This window comes from Microcebus murinus, chromosome 2 (genome assembly GCF_040939455.1).
Source record: "Microcebus murinus isolate Inina chromosome 2, M.murinus_Inina_mat1.0, whole genome shotgun sequence".
Classification (NCBI taxonomy): Eukaryota; Metazoa; Chordata; class Mammalia; order Primates; family Cheirogaleidae; genus Microcebus; species Microcebus murinus.
Window position 1 is genome coordinate 8,117,362 of NC_134105.1, and position 16,156 is coordinate 8,133,517.

Consider the following 16,156-nt stretch of genomic DNA (forward strand, 5'->3'; position numbering starts at 1 on the left):
GCCAGTGGCCAGGCCCAGGCTCTGGGGAGCCGGCTGGCTGCGGCCTTGAGGACGCCTGCATCATGCGCATCGGTGGCGGTGGTGAGGAGGGGGCCGGCCACCTGAAGGCGACTGCCCTGCCCCTGGGGGCCAGGCCAGGAACGGGACTGGCGGGGGCCGCGGGGACAGACACCCAACCACAGTCAGCGGGACAGGGACTCTGGGAGCCTAGGCATCCCCTCAGCCTCCAGGGAGTCCTTGGTGAAGGCGTGATCCAGGCGGGAAGGCGGCAACGGGGAGCCGGGTGCCAACAGCAGGCTCCATACCCGGCCTCGGAGTTGAAAAAGGCAGCAGCCCGCAAGAGGCGCCACCCGGATGAGGCCTTTGACCATGAAGTCTCAGCCTTCTTCCCTGGAAGCCAACGTGGACTTCCTGTGCCTGCAGGAGGTGTTGGACAAGCAGGGGGCCACCGTGTTGAAAGACCAGCTGCATGGCCACTTTAAGTACATCCTGTACGACCTCGGGGTCTACAGCTGCCGAGGCTGCTCCAGCTTCAAGCGTCTCAACAACCGCCTCTTCTTTGCCAGCTGCTGCCCAGTTGTGGACGTGGCCTATCACTGTTACCCCAACGGGCGGAGCTCCGATGTCCTGGCCTCCAGGGGAGCTCTGTTTCTCAAGGTAGGAGGCCTCGGCCGGCCTGAGGACCACATGCCAGCCCTTCCCAGAGCCCTGTAGGGGGGCAGGCTGAGGCCCGGAGTCTTCACCTGGGGTGGGGGGCTGGAGTGGGAGGCTGACAGGAGGCCCCCGCTGGGGGACAAGGGAAACACAAACATAGGGACAAGAACCACAGCTCTGGGCACAGACAGACCAAGCTGGGTAATCTTGGGCCAGTTCCTCAGATCTCTGAGCCACCATTTCCCCATCTATAAAATGGGGACAGGGTGGGAGTGGACCAGAGTGGTGAGGCCTCTGACAGTGCAGGTGGCAATGGTGGCTGTGGCAGTGGTGGCAGTGATAAGAGGAGGAGGAAGGGGCCCTCTTGGTTCACAGGAAGCAGTGAGACTATTGCACAGTAAGTGCCATTGGCAGGCAGATGGGACTCCCAGGTCCCTGGGCCCATTCCCATGCCTGTGTCACTGAGGCCACCAGCTTCACTGGCCTGGACGCCCTTCCCTCCTGGCTGTCACGCAACTGCCATGCCAAGCTCTCTGCCCATCAGCCCATGGCTTCACTTCCATAGTCACTAATTAAAAGTGAATCATAGTTTAAAAAAAAAATTATGAGAGAGTGATGCAACACCAGAAAAAAAATGGTTGGCAGTCATGCGTCTCAGCTGTTACTCCCTAATCAGGTGTTGTGCCTTGTATGGCTTTTGCAGTACTGCTTCCAAGACCTTGAAGATGTCTTAGATGTACTTGTATCAATTCAGGTTTTTGTTGCAAGCTACAATATTGACTAGTGGATTTCTTAAGTAAGAAAAAGGAATTTAGTGCAAGGATATGGAGACCAGGAATTGGTGGGAGGCTGAAGGACCAAACTTAAAATATAGGCATGGACTAAAGATACTCTGGAGCATTAAGAAGTAGGAAGCATGAAAATCATATTTTAGTAGAAACAGTCCACCAGAACTAACTTGTAGCTGCTAATACATGCTACTATGTCATTAAACTACCTGCCATAGCTACCCTGGAATTATTCCTAGTTGTCCCTTTGTCTCTACCACTCGCTCCAGATTCAAAGTCTCAGTGGGGAGAGTGTGATTTGCCAAGACTGGGGTCATGTGCTCTCCCAATGATTTTTGGATTCTAGGCAGCCAAAAGGGGGCAAGCCCACCATACTGACGATTTCCGTTTCAGGTTTCCCTGCCTTCATATGGGTTCTGCAAATTCCCAATTTCTTTCTAATAAATTCTCTTCATTTGCTAGCCAGAATGCTGTGTCTTGTTAACTGAGAAGAAAAAATGGCCAGGTTCATAAATTTGGAAAGGAGAACTCTATTTCTCATAAAGGGCCTGTAACTGGCCATTCCAACGGCTGGGAAGCAGAGCTGTGGCCAGAAGCCAGAAACACATGTTCCGAGGGAGGGACAATGGAACAGGAGTTTATGCTGAGCAGGGCGGCCACATATACATATTTAACAAGCTATAGGAGAAGTCATGAATATTTATGAAAGAAACGTGTGTGCACAATTGAGCTTTATGCCCCTTTATGGGGCCCATGTTCAGAAAATGGCAGCCCTCTGGTGTCAAAAGGTGAAGCGAGGGCACAAAAACCCTCTCTGTGTATGCTCTGTAGACTGGTTAAAACCTTCCATGGTGGTTGGTGGTCTCTCAGCAGGAATGAATGCTGGTTAGTTGTGCTGAAACCACTGATGGGGAGGGGTAGATAAAGAGGTCGGTTTCTGTTTATCCCTTAAGGAAAAAAACCTGATTGCTGTCAGCAGGGGAGGGGGTATAGCGAGGCATGTCTGACCTCCCATCCCATCATGGCTGGGAGCCTAGTTTTAAGGTTTCTCTGTAGTCCCCTTGGCTGAGAGAGGGTTCATTCAGTCAGCAGGGGTCTTAGGATCTTATTTTAGTTCATGGTCTTATACCTAAAGATCTCTAACTGAGGTATGTCTCATTGTTCCCATCTGAACTCGGTTTATTGGCACATCTTAGAACTGTGGGGATCTTGAGTTGTAGACTCCACATCTGTCCCTGTCACCTCAGTTTGATTATAATGCTTAGGGAGAGTAAATAACCTGTGTGTCTTTTGCTGAGAGCAGTTTATTGAGGACTGGCGACAAAGTGCATTTCCCATGTTCTTGGCCCGGGAGCTGGCTGACTGCGCTGAAGTGTGAGTGTTGAGCAGAAGCGCGTCAGTGCTTGGATGTGGGCCTGTGAACTGAGTTGGTGTGGCCAGTCCATTCTCATCTGGCACATTCAGGCTTGACTACTTTTCTCCGAAGAGTCATTATTGTGGGGGTGGGGAGGAAGTTTCATGTGAAAATGAACACGAAACCACTTTGCCCACTGCTATGATTTGGTTAAGGAGATTGAACCAGCTCTGGGGGGCCAGAACTCGCTGCAGCTGTATGTAAAGTGTTCTTGTGCATGAGCATGTGTGCTCACTTTTTGGAGGAGAGAGTCTCATGGTTTTCAGGAACCAGTAGGGGTCCAATACCCCCCAAAATTGAGTCATTAACGTGTGTCATGAATCTGAGCTTCTTAAAGATGACCTCTAAGATAGTGGTGATGGTTGTATAACTCTGAATTTAATAAGAAACCATTGAATTCTACACTTTAAATGGTTGACTTCTATAGCATATGAATAACATCTCAAAAAAGTTATTAAAAACTAACTTCTGAATATGCGATATGGTTTGGATGTTTGTCCCCTCCAGATCTCGTGTTGAAATTTGATCCCCAGGGTTGGCGGTGGGGCCTAGTGGGAGGTGTTTGGGTGGGTTGTGGGGGCAAATCCCTTATGAATGGCTTGGTGCCTTCCCCAAGGTAATGAGTGAGTTCCCTGTAAGTTCTCCCGAGATCTGATTGTTAAAAAGAGACTGGCCCCTCCTCTTGCCCCCTCTCTTGCTCCCTGTCTTGCCCTGTGACACACCTGCTCCCCCTTCACCTTCTGCCTTAATTGGAAGCTCCCTGGTGCCATGCTTCCTGCAGCCTGCAGCACTGTAAGCCCAATAAACCCCTTTTCTCTATAAATTACCCAGCCTCAGCTATTTCCTGTACAGCAGTGCAAAACTGGCTGAGACAGTTTTGAGCTGAGGACTGCCTTAACAATGGGCTCACCTTGGGCCCTCAATGCATTTGGGTAATATTGAGCTTGTTTTTATATAATGTTTGGCTCTAGGTACACCCAAATATAGTAATTTTGTGTTGCTTCTAAGTGAGCTGTTTGGCTTCTAATTCTGCACTGAGGACCATGTTTAATCTATGGTGAGTAAAGTGCTGACTTCATTCATGGCACTGCGAATGGGTGGTAGTTCTGGTAATGGCTGAGGACACGGGCACGGTGGAAATTTGTGAGTTCCCTCCCTTTAATGGCCCTGGTTCTCTCGAGCTGGTATTTGGCACCCTGTTAAGTGATCAGGACTCTTGAGATATTTTGGGTTATTTGGGTGGATGTGCTTAGTAGCAATGTTGGGACTCATGCACTAACACTGAGGCAAAAACAATGAAAACTAACGTGACCCGCCTGGAGTCTGGGGTCCTGTGGAACACATAAGGCATTAAGCAAAAAGAGCTCGAATCTGCCTTGCACGCAGCCATCAGAATGCAAATCTGACCGTGTCCTGTTCACGGCTGGTTCTTGGAGGGCTTCCCATCATGGTGCAGGGTCTGAGTCTGTCACCATGGCCTGGGTGGCCCTCTGACCCCAGCCCATTGCTCTCTTCCCACGTGCTTCATGCACCTTACCCTCCCTGCTCTACTCTGCCGGTTTTCATCTTTGACCATTTGCTCACACCGGATACTCTGCTCAGGACCCCTCCCTTCCACCTCTTCTTTTTCACTCTGCGAAAGTTCCTCTGCCGTTGTCTCTCCCAGGGGTCCTCCTGTGGCCCTGCAGAGTGGCTTAGGTGTCCTGCCCCCAGCTTCCCGCCATCACTTCTCTTGCCACCCTGTGTTATTTGTGATGCCACTCCCCAGCACGCTCACTGTTGGACTGAGTTCTGTGACGTCGGGGACCTTACCTGATCACCGGAGCCTCGGTGCCATGCAAATGAGACATGTTGGTTGGCCGGGCAGGAGACTTGGAAGGTGCAGGGCCCTGGGTTACTTATACACAACTGCAGCTGCTGCCTTCCTGGGTTGCAGAGATAAATGAGAGCCAGGGCTGCCTGGAGAATGGGAAGGGGGCTCCGCTGCCCCACCGGACTGGAACTCTAGAGAACAGCTGCCTCCAGATTCGGAATTCTAGGGCTGCATTTGTTTCCTGCACTAACAAATTACCATCAACTAGAGGGCTTAAAGCAACAGAAATTTATTCCCTCACAGTTCTGGAGGTGCCAGCAGCGCTGTGCTTTCCCTGAAGGCTCTCAAGGAGGATCATTCTTTGTCCTTCCTTGTTCTTGCGGCGATCCTTGGTGTCCCGTGGCCTGCGGAATGTGTCTCCAGTCTCTGCCGCCATTTTCATGTGGCTTTTCCCTGCATGTGTCTGTGTCCAGGTTTCCTCCTCCTCATATGGGCACCAGCAATTGGATTAGCACCGAATTCTAACCTGATTATGTCTTCAAAGACACTGTTTCCAAATAAGGTCCCATTCCCAGGTGCTGGGTGGACCTGAATTTTGGGGGACAACGTTCAACTCAGGCTCTGAGCTAGTCCCTCCGACATCACCTCACTGAAGAGCTCGTGCCTCCTCTCATGTGCCCACTCTGTAAGCCTGGAAGTCACTCTTGATATTCTTTCGTCACCTCCTTTATCCTATCCTTGAAACAGCTCCCATCTACGTCTGTCTTTCCAGTCCTTCGCGACCACCCCGGCCCCAGCTGCCGTCGCTGGAATGACCTTCCCCACCTCCCCCAGCTGCCCTGCAGTGGCCCCTCTCTTCCTTCTACAGCCAGGGATATCTCTTTGAAACTGGAATCGGGACACAACTTGGATTAAACCCTTCCAAAGCCTGCCCATCGTGCATAAGAGAAAGCCCCAAGGACTTATGGCCCGTGAGGCTCCAGTGGTCTAGCCGCTGCCTTCTGTCCCCATGTCACCTCCCGCTGCTGCCTCTGGCTGTGCTCCAGCTGTCCCTAGAACACACTTGCGTGTCCTTTCCTCAGCACGTGCCCTGCCTGTCCTCCCCACCCCCACTCCTGCCTGGCGACCCGCTGATTTACCCATGAGGTCGGTACTTGCTTTTGTGTCACTTTCTCGATGTAAACACTTCTCTGACCTCTTAGTTTAAGTAGGGGGTCCCCCTATCGATCTCATCATACCCTTTGTGGGTATCATGGCACTTGTCCCTTGCACTTACGCTTCTGTGATTGCCTGTTTAATCTCTATGCCCAACCTGTCAGGCTCTGAGCTCCATGAGGGCATGGGTCATCTCATCCACGGCTGTGTCCCTTGTACCTTGAACACCTGGCACAGAGCAGGGGCTCGAGTGTTTGGATGAATTCATCTTGGCCATTGCTTCCCCCTCCCCCCAGTTAATGGTTCATCCATTAGATATGCCAGTGCTGCCATGTGCCTGGCCTTGTGCAAGGCCCGGGGAAAACGGAGGTGCACCCAACCTTTCTGTGCTGTGTCTGGGTCCTCCCTTTTTATATAATATAATACACACTGTCCAGTGGCTGGTTGGAAGCAGGTCTCATGTGCTACAAAAGAATGAGCATTGGACATGCGTCCTTGTGGCTATAGGACACAGAACCTAATTTCCCGTAGTGGTTTAGGCTCTTCTTCCTGCTTGACCCTAGCACATCTGAGACTTCTCATCCCCTTAGGGGCAAATCCAGGAGGAGCAGCTGTGACCCCAGGGGCCACCTCCTAGAATCCTGGCATTATCGAGTTGCTCTTCTCAGGGCTGGCATTGGATTAGAAGTGTTGTGTGCTTATTTTATTCAGACCCTGCTGAAAGGAACTGAGTATTTTCTAGGTAAGAGGTTGAGGCCTGCAAAGGTTGCTGAGTTTGACACTGAGTGGCCCATCCCAGGCTGGCCAAGGACTTGGACTTTGGAGGTAATGTTCCTAACCGCTCTGCTGTTGCTGCTGGGTTCTGTGGGAAGCAGACCTTGAGCCACAGTTAATGCTAAGGGAGTTTTTCAGGGACTGCTCTTGGGATCCATGTTGGGGAGGAGGCAGAATCGGGCCTGGGCAGAGGGAGAAGTCCACTGCAATGCCTCAGCTGACCCCACGGCTTGCTCAGAAGATGAAATGGCCCATATTGGGCCAGAATGGCTGGGCCTTCATACATCTGCCATCATTGGTCACCAGGGGTGCTGGCCCCAGGAAGGATGTGACCTTGGGCCTCTTCTGCAGCTGAGGCAACCCTGCAGGGCCCCAAGCACTGCCAGCAGCTAGGCAGCCAAGCCCTTCTGGAAGGAGGGGTCCGGGATCTCAACTGCTACACACTCCTCCTACTCTCTTTCTCTTCGTGGATAATTCTAAAACTTTCCACCACTTACATGTACGTGGAATTTCCCCACCACAGGTAGTTAGAGCTCTTGGAAGTGAAATATGCGTTAAAAGATTACTGACTGTCATTTCAAGCATTGTCTGTGTGAACCAGCCGTGTCATCCAAGCTGTTAGACTTACTTATCCATGAAGGCCGAGGGCTACCTGCTCAGTGTGACAGAGAAAGCTGTGGAACCGGTTGCAGACCAAGACTCTTGATATGGGACAACGTAACTTAAAGGGGACTGTTTGCAACTTAGGGGCCCCTTAGTCTGAATGCAGAGCTAAGTCTTAGCAGTTAAGCAGAGTGAGTAGAAAAGGGGCATTGGGGGAACCCTGCTGAGTTTCTGCTGCCCAAGTAGGGTGTCAGCAGGAGGTAGGTGACCCCAGGACCTTCCAGCTGCTCTGCTGATCTGCCTCTGGACACTGTCTTGTCCCCTCCTGCCTTCTAGAAGAGCCTAGAAATCATTCTTATCTGGGAGATCAAACACAATTCTTTATATCAGGGTTCAGCAAATTTGTTCTGTACGTACATTGTTCTGTAGGTATGATCTGTAAACATACCTACATCCTTCACAGTTACATCTACATTGATGTTTAAAAACATGGAAATGTCCTGTTCCTTTCCTGTGTGACCAGTGGCCACTATTAAGCCCTTGCTGGGTGCCAGGCTCTATGACAGGTGCTTTCCATAGGGTATTAACCATGGAATCCTTACAACCTCATGGGGCGGGAGAGACCCATTTTTCATAAGAGAAAACCAAGGCATTGAAAAGTTGACTAAATTGCTGGGAAGCTACACAAACAGCAAGCAGAATTGGTAGAATTCTCTCCCTGATCTGATTCTACAGCTTTTAACCACCACTCCACACTCTGCCTAGTCTACAAGATTCCTTTCTGCTTCCTCTGCCCGTTCCTTATCACACGTACTCCTTCCTGGGGTGCTTCAGGTGGGCACGGGGGTGAGCAGCCGATGGTGGCCACTGTATGTCACAGGTGAGCAATTAAACCTCCACCTAGATTAGGACCAGCAAGCCTTGGACAAATATGGCCCACAGCTCTTGAGCCAAGAATGTTTTTTACATTTTTTTAATGGCTGAAAAAAAAAATCACAAGAAAAAGACTTTGTGACACCTGAAAATTATATGCAATTCAAGTTTCAATGTCCATAAATAAAGTTTTGTTGCTGTGCAGCCATGCTCATTTGCTTACACATCATCTATGGCTGCTTCTGCACTGCGACAGCAAAGCCAAGTCATTGAGACAGAGACAGTATGGCTTGCCAAAGCCTAGAATGTTTACTCTCTGGCCCTTTGCAGAAAAATGTTGTTGACTCCTGATCTAAGATGAACAATGTTTGGTTTCTCAGACACGAATGACTTCCTAAACTCTTTTGGGAGGAGAGGAGACAGGACAGTTTCAGAGGGCAGATCAAAAGGGCAGCCAGATACAAAGCCAGATCAATTGAATTATATGCTTATCTGCATTGTTCTGGAACATTCTTTGCAGTAAAGTGTACTTCTCAGTGGGTCCCGAGCGAATGTCGCTGTGTTGGCTGTGCTTTGATGAATTCGCACTCTTCCTGCAAGCTCCTGCCTTGGAGCTTGACGTGTTCCTCCTATGTCACATTTGTCTCCGGGCGCTTGCATCCCCGAGCAGCTTTGTCAGTACGTGGTGCATGTCGGTGTGACAGCTCTTGACACAAGCAGATCAAAGCAGCCTCACTTAGTGATTAGCACAGGGAGTTTCCACTCAGTAAACCAGTGAGGAGCTGCCACGTACCAGGCCCTGCAGGAGGCACTGAGGGTCTGCAGGTGAGTGACAGCCACTGCTCTTAGGCAGTCAGTACCCAGAGTGTCGGCAGGGACATTAGAGGATTTTAGGATTCTTTAGTGATAAGCAACGGAAGCTGATTCTGGCTAAGCTCAGCCAAAGGCCATGCACTGGGAGGCTGTGGAATGGTTCGTGGGATTGAAGGAGAAGCTGAACAGCCAGGCTCAGAAAGGGCAGGAGTGGGCAGCTCCAGGATCTAAGGAGTCTCTTCTGGACTCTCTACCTCTAAGATAAATTTGTTCTCATCATTTTCCTCACCTTGATTGATATCAGGGATGTGGGCTACGCTGCCATCAGCCGGGTGAACACAAAGCAGAAGCGATTGAGCACAAGAGGCAAAAAACAATAATTCCTTCCAAGAGCCCCTGGGTGATTGTGAATTGCCTGTGATATCAGGTTGCCTGGTGTGAGAATTTGACTTGATTTTGGCCCTGTGTCTCCTCGTTTGGCTATAGAAAGGCAGAACCCGGAGGCTGTTGCAGGGGAACCTCCCATAGAACAATAGTTCTGCTGCTGGAAGCAGTTAAGTGCTGTTGGGAAAACCAGAGTCCATAAGTCCTATAAACTGTGGGAACATAGAGGAAATGCCCAACCCAGCCCAGGACAGCAAAGAAGACTTCCTGGAGGAAGAAACAATGAACCTGAAACCAGGATGGCAAGGAAAGTTAGCCAGGGGAAGGGGCAAGAAGGAAGTAAAACATTACAGGCCGAGAGAATTGCAGGTGCAAGCGCCCAGAGGCAGGGGGCATTACTGTTGTCTGCAGAATCATGGCTCTTCTCTGTTGGTCTCTGAGAGTGACAGGTCACTCTGCCCAAGGACTTATACTTTTAAAGATCAGTGTCTGTGCTCTTTGCATCCCCCTGGAGTCCCTGAACTTTCCAAGGTCAACCGAGCATCATGGAAAACCTCAGGCCCGCCCTCCCTCCTTCCTTACCTCCCTCCCTCCCAGGGAGTCTGCAGAATTAAATGAAATCTGGAGCCTCCTGCACTGAGAGCTGATAGGAAGAAAAATGCCGCCACAGCCTTGAGCGTTTTTATTGTTCATCTCTGGCTACGGTGGGGGAGGCCTCCGGTCAAGGGCCGCCTAGACCGATTTGCACGGGCGTTAGTCACAAATTGTGGCGCTTGACGTTTATAGCATCCGTGACCCACGCGTTATCGATTATTTAGGAAAAGAAATGAAGCTGAGATGGCCGAGCATCGGCCTCGTTGAAAATCTGCCCGTGTCGCATTTCATCTTGACGGAAGAGGGGGCTCCAACTCGGAAAGGGAGGAAAAGCACCAAGAGCACTATCAAGTTTGGATCTTGTTCGTGTCCCGGGAGATAGCAAGCAGTTTTAGTTCACTGTCTTTGATTAATAAGTTCTTCTTAATTCGTGTGAAAAATCCACAATCACCCAGGGGCTCTTGGAAGGAATTATCGTTCTTTGCCTCTTGTGCTCCATCCCTTCTGCTGTGTGTTCACCCGGCTGATGGCAGCGGAGCCCGTGTCTCTGCGTTGGCTGCGCTTTGATGAATTAGCGCTGCTCCTGCAAGCTGCATCTTTCTGATTAAGCACATGAGTTTGTTTCCTTCCCCCTCACCCCCTGTCATTAGGAGGTTGTTCCTTCCATGCTAATGGGGAGGAGTTGGGCCTCCTCTCCATCCAGGGGGCACTTGGCCACACCACTACGGTCCACATGCAGGCGGAGTCAGCCCAGAGATAAAAAATAAAACCTGCTCTAAGGCTGAGAACGGGAGGAAGCCCAGCCAACACCTGCAGGTGATGAATTCAGTGGTGCCCTGACCTGCGGTGGCCGCGTGTTCTTCAGGGGCGCGTGGGAGGTAGGCAGACCCCCCCACACACACCTTCACCCCAGGTGGGATTGGATTCTAGGCCAAGTTCTGCTTCGACTTGGACCAGTTCCTGGCATTGTTGCCCCCTGTAAAAATGACGGGGTGGAGCTAGGTGAATACGTTAATCTCGAGCTACAGTAAGAGAGTTCCCCAGATGGGGTGGCTTAAACAACAGACCTCACAGTTCTGGAGGCTGGATGTTCAAGGTGAAGGTGCTGGCAGGGCTGCTTTCTGGTGGGGCCTTTCTTCCTGGCTCGTAGGTGGCCACCTTCTGTGTCCTCACATGGCTTTTTCTTTGTGCATGCACACCCCTTTCTTAGGAGGACACCAGTCCCACTGGGTTAGGGCCCCACCCTTAAGGACCCTATCTCCATACACAATCACATGGGGGGTTAGGGTGTCAATGTGTGAATTTTGGAGAGGACACAATTCAGTCCATGACAATGAGAAACTTGCAAACCAAAAAGGTGGGGGAGGTTGTTGACTCTTCCACAGGGTGCATAATTTATTGGGCGATGGGAGAGGACTTTTGTTTGGGTGTATAATCACCCCTTACCCCATTTATGCTTGTAAAAGCCATGCCATGGTGAGCTCCTGTCACCGATGGCTGTGTCTTCCTTCCTCGTGTGGAGCTGTAGCAAACTCAACTGGCTACCACCCGATAGCCTTTCACCCTCTCTCTTTGCATGCAGAGGTGTCCACCCAGGGCTGCGTTGTGGCTTTCATGGGTCCTGAGCACTTCTGCCCTTGGGAGTCCCTTCCTCTATAAAAATATTAAAAATTATATTAATATTTATATACCTGACATTGGATATATATATTAATATCTCACGTATTGTGAGAAGTTATACATCCTTGTGGGCCCTAAAAGTATTGTTGGCTCTAGGGCCCCGTGCCTGCTCCATTCAGTGGCTAAGTCAGCCCTGGGTCCACCTTTCACCTGCCTTCTACCCAGCTCCAGGAGAAATCTGGAGTGAGGTGAACCATTCCTGCTGCTGGCCACCTGGCCTACTCATGGAATGCCAGGGGGCCAGTGAGAGGTAAGGGACAGTTTCCCAGGGAACTCCTAAAAAGAGTTTCTTTTCCCTTGATGAGATACATGAGGGAGAAATAGCCCTTCTTTTCCTGGACCTTCTCACGCAGGTTCGTGGCAGCTATTTTGAGATCATGAGGCAATGCTGGCTCGCTGAGGGCGGTAGCACACGGTGGTGGAGGGGACCTGGGTTCCAGATGATGCTGTTGGTCCATGGAGTTCACGATCACTGCAGCGCTGCAGCTCTGTTCATCTGCTAGGGCTGCTGTAATGAAGTGCCCCAACATAGGTGGCTCCAAAGACAGTTCATTGTCTCACAGTTCTGGAGGCTACAAATCTGAGATCCAGGTGGGTTGGCAGGGGTGGCTCTTTCTGAGGACTGTGAGAGACCATCTGCCCTAGGCCTGTCAGCAGCTTCTGGGGGTTTTCTGGAAATCTGTGGCATCCCTTGGCCCGTAAAAGCTTCACCCTGATCTCTGCCTTTATCTCCACATAGTGTTTTCCTTCTGTGTGTGTCTGTGTCCAAATGCCCCTTGTTAATAAGGACATCAGTCACACTGGTTGAGGGCCCAGCCTAGTGACCTTGTTTTAGCTGGGCTACCTCTGTAAAGAGCCATCTCCAAGGTCACACGTTCTGAGGTAGGACTTCTACAGGTGAACTTTTAGAGGGATGCAATTCAATCCCAAACAAGGGAAACAAGGTAGGTGGGAAACAAGGTAGGAACACCTGCCTTGGGGCTGGTTTGGTGACGATAAATCCCCTTGCTGTCCACACCTTGTGAGCTGGGCATTTGTTACCTGTCGTCTGCCAGAATTGCTGAGCAAGATCTTGATGGGGCCGTCCTGCACTAACCTCTGGCGTCCTGTGTCGGGTCCTGCTAGGAACCGCACCATTTCCTTTCCTTGCTGTTGGGGATGTTTGTGTGTCAGGCCCTGAACAGGACTCGGCACAAACATCCCAGTTCAGGAGAGTAGCACACGCAGAGGTCCTGAGGTGTTTGCAGAAATAACAGAAATGAAACAGTGCTGACGTCCTGGCCATGTTCTAGAGGCTCCCTGTTCCCCCTGGCTTGTGGCCCCCTCCTCTGTCTTCAGAGTACATCACTGCAGTCTCTGCCTCCACCATTGCATGGCCCCTCTGCTTACAAGGACCCCTGCGATGACCAGGGTAGTCTTCCCATCTCAAAATCCTTAACGTCATCAGATCCACAAAATCCCTTTTGCCATGGAAGGTTACATAGTCACAGGTTCTGGGCATTAGGACATGGGCATTTTTGGGGTGGGGATGTTATCTAGCCTAACCCAGGGAACCAGACTGTCGAATGTATTGATCAACCTTGTGGTGCAATGGCTGCTTAGACGTGGATACTTTTTCTGCCCGTTTCTTCTCCGGGCATGGAAGTATTAATAATTGCTTTTCTGTCCCTGGGTGCAGGGCGGGGTGGGAGGTGTGGTGAGCATGCTCTTCAGCAGGTGGGGCAGCAGCAGCAGTGTCCCCGGGGAATTGTATTAGACGTGCAGATCCTCCTGGGCCAGCAACTTGGGGATGGGACTCAGCAACCTGTACGTGAGCAAGCCCTGCCTCGTAACCCTGCCTTTTTTTAAGATTTCTATTTTGCATTTATCATGAAATGTTTTACATTAAGATATTTATCTTGACTACTAAGATTTTTGCTGCCCCCTTCCTTTTTGTGCCTGAAGGGAATGCCTGGACCCTAGGAAGAAAAGGTCACCAAATCTCATATCAAAATCTGAGTCCTCCCAGGAGGTCCATGGGGTGTGTGACAGAGACACAGACCTGCCTGGGGTGATCAGAGACGTCTTCCACGAGGATGGGATGTCAGCACTGGGAGCCGAAGGTTGGAAGGAATTCACTTGGTGATGAGGGCATAGGAGCATTTTAGGCCGAGGAAGCAGCAGGTGCGAAAGCTCAATGTTTGGAGGGGACGTGGCAAATAAAGGTGTCGGGAAGGCCACCGTGCCATGTGATTCATTTAACAAATATTTATTAAACTCCTACTGTGAGCCCTGGGATCCCCTGGTCTTTAATGACCTGGAATTCCCACCCACATATCAATGTGGAAGAGCCCAAGAGAGGCAGTTGGAACAAAGGTTAGGCCTGTCATCTTGGCAAAGTGTGCCCCAGGCCGTCTTCTGCCCAGAAATGGTGTTTGGCACCCAGAAAATAAGGCAGGGAAAGTACAAAAGGCCCTACATCTCATAAAAGATGCATTTAGTACAGGTTTCTAGTTCAGAGCTAATAGCATTAGCTGTTACGGAGAAAGTAAGAGTACACAATTACCCTGTTTTAATAACACGGTTGAGAGCACAGCTCGAATCCTGGGGGACCCTTTACATTTTGAAGTTTCCGTAGTGAGTTCTCAGTACCATGCTGGTTCATAACCTTCCACACCAGTTTGCTAGAAGGATCCTGGTGTGCACCTAATGTACTGACATCATTATTAATAGCACCCCTTTCACCTTCAAGTGCCCTAGTTTGGGCAAACAATGACACGCTATCCCCAGGGACACAAAACGGAGAAAACTAAGCTCAAGGTTGATGATGCGGCTCCTTAGAGAGACCCACCTCTAGCAGAGAAGCAGTTCACCAAGTCTCAGACTGTGCCCCCTCATCCGTTAGTATTTGAGGGCAGTTCCACACCAGGTATTGCTCTAAAAACCAGGCAGAAAGACTGCCTGGGATCTGATCTTAGACTTTTTTATTGTACTCAGGAAAAAGCTTAAGTAGAACAAGGGGAAACAAAGCCATCACTAAGATAAAGTGGCTCTCACTTTCATTTAATAGGTCGCTCCTCAAATGTTAAGCCTTTCCCAGCAGCCGTGGTTGGGGAATTGAACACCTTCTCGGTGAAAGCTAACATATTGGGCCAATTCAGTGTTTAATTATTTAAAATATTATAGCTGTACAGGTTTGTTTCAGACAATTTTAAGTAACACAGTGACAGTGCCTCAGTTGTCCTACTGCTTTATGGTGAGGGTTGTTAAAAGTTGGTGTGTATCCACCCTGACGTTCAAAAGCGAATTTTATCAAAGTACAACAGCAGCAAGAGCACAGATTGTGAGATGCAGCTTGGAGCTCCATCCTGGTCACCAGCCCCTCTCCCGAAATGCAACCGCTATCCTGACCCCTCTGGCCAAGGAGTCTGTGAACTTCAAAAAGAGAAAACTGAACATAGTTATACGTGTATTTTATGTCTGGTTGTCCCCCACAGCCTGGAGAATCATCCATGTTGTATGTAGTTTGCTGACTTTCATTCCTGCATGTGTTCTCTTGCATGAATATGTTCTTTTGTTTTGTTTTGCTGTTGATGAAAATTTGGGTCATTTTCAGTTTGGGGCTGTTACCAATAATGGATGTTTCTGTGAACATTCTGATAATATGCGAGTGCACAGGTACATGCGTTCTTTTTGCTACATACCTAGGAGTAGAATTGCTAGGTCGTAGAGTAGGTGGGTGCTCAACTTTAAAATACGGTGGCAGGCAAAATTTTCCAAATTATTAATATTTGTACCACTTTATACTTTTACCAATGGTATGTGAGAATTCCAGTTGCTCCACACCTTTGCTAACACTTGGAATTTGTCAATCAAATGTTGGCTGTCATGGTGGATGTAAGTTTGAATTTCATTGTGGTTTTAATTTGCTTTGTCCCACCGAGTAATGCAGGGCAGCACCTTTCCATATTGGCCATTGTAAATACCCCTTTGTGGAGTGCTTGTCCAAGCCTCCTGTCTGTGTTTTAATTGAGTTCTTTGTCTTATTGATTTGAGAGAGTTCTTTCTATAATGAACGTATGCATTGTTTCTTGGTTGTTATAGGTGTCGCAAATTTATTTTCTTCATGAGGAGACAATAGTAAGAGTGTGGAAAGGCAAACCACAGACTGGGAGAAGCCCTTAACTTTGATGCGTCATTTGTCAATCTTTTTTTTTCCTTTATGGAAATGTGCTGTTTAGGAAGTCATTGCCTACATTCCTCCACCAAGGTCACAGAGATAGTCTCTATCATTGTCAAAAAGTTTTGTTTTGATTTCACACTGAAATCTGCAATCCACCTGTAACTTACTTTTTTCTATGGTGTGAGCTGGGAGTGAAATTTCACGTTTTTCTCCCATATGGATTTCCAATTGATTGAGCACCATTCAACATCTCTTCAACATTGATGGTCAGTGGTCTGTAGTGACAGCTTTGTCATGATGCCATGTGTGAGCCAGCATCTGGACCTTTCATGGTCCACATTGGTCTATTTGCATATCCGGGGGCCAGTACCACACTCTCTTGATTACTGAAGCTTAATAACCTGTCTAGATAAACTGGGAGAGCAAGTCCTCATATTTGGTGGCCTTTT

General features: G+C 49.5%; 1 protein-coding gene across 1 annotated transcript in view; it reads left to right on the forward strand.

The window, feature by feature from the left end:
- The first annotated feature begins 501 nt into the window (after positions 1-501).
- Positions 502-16,156, forward strand: part of KAZN (kazrin, periplakin interacting protein) — a 1,045,723-nt gene continuing 1,030,068 nt past the window's right edge. The window contains exon 1 of the mRNA XM_020281641.2: positions 502-657. The gene's annotated coding sequence lies outside the window, so the exon portion shown is untranslated. The remainder of the gene's footprint in view (positions 658-16,156) is intronic.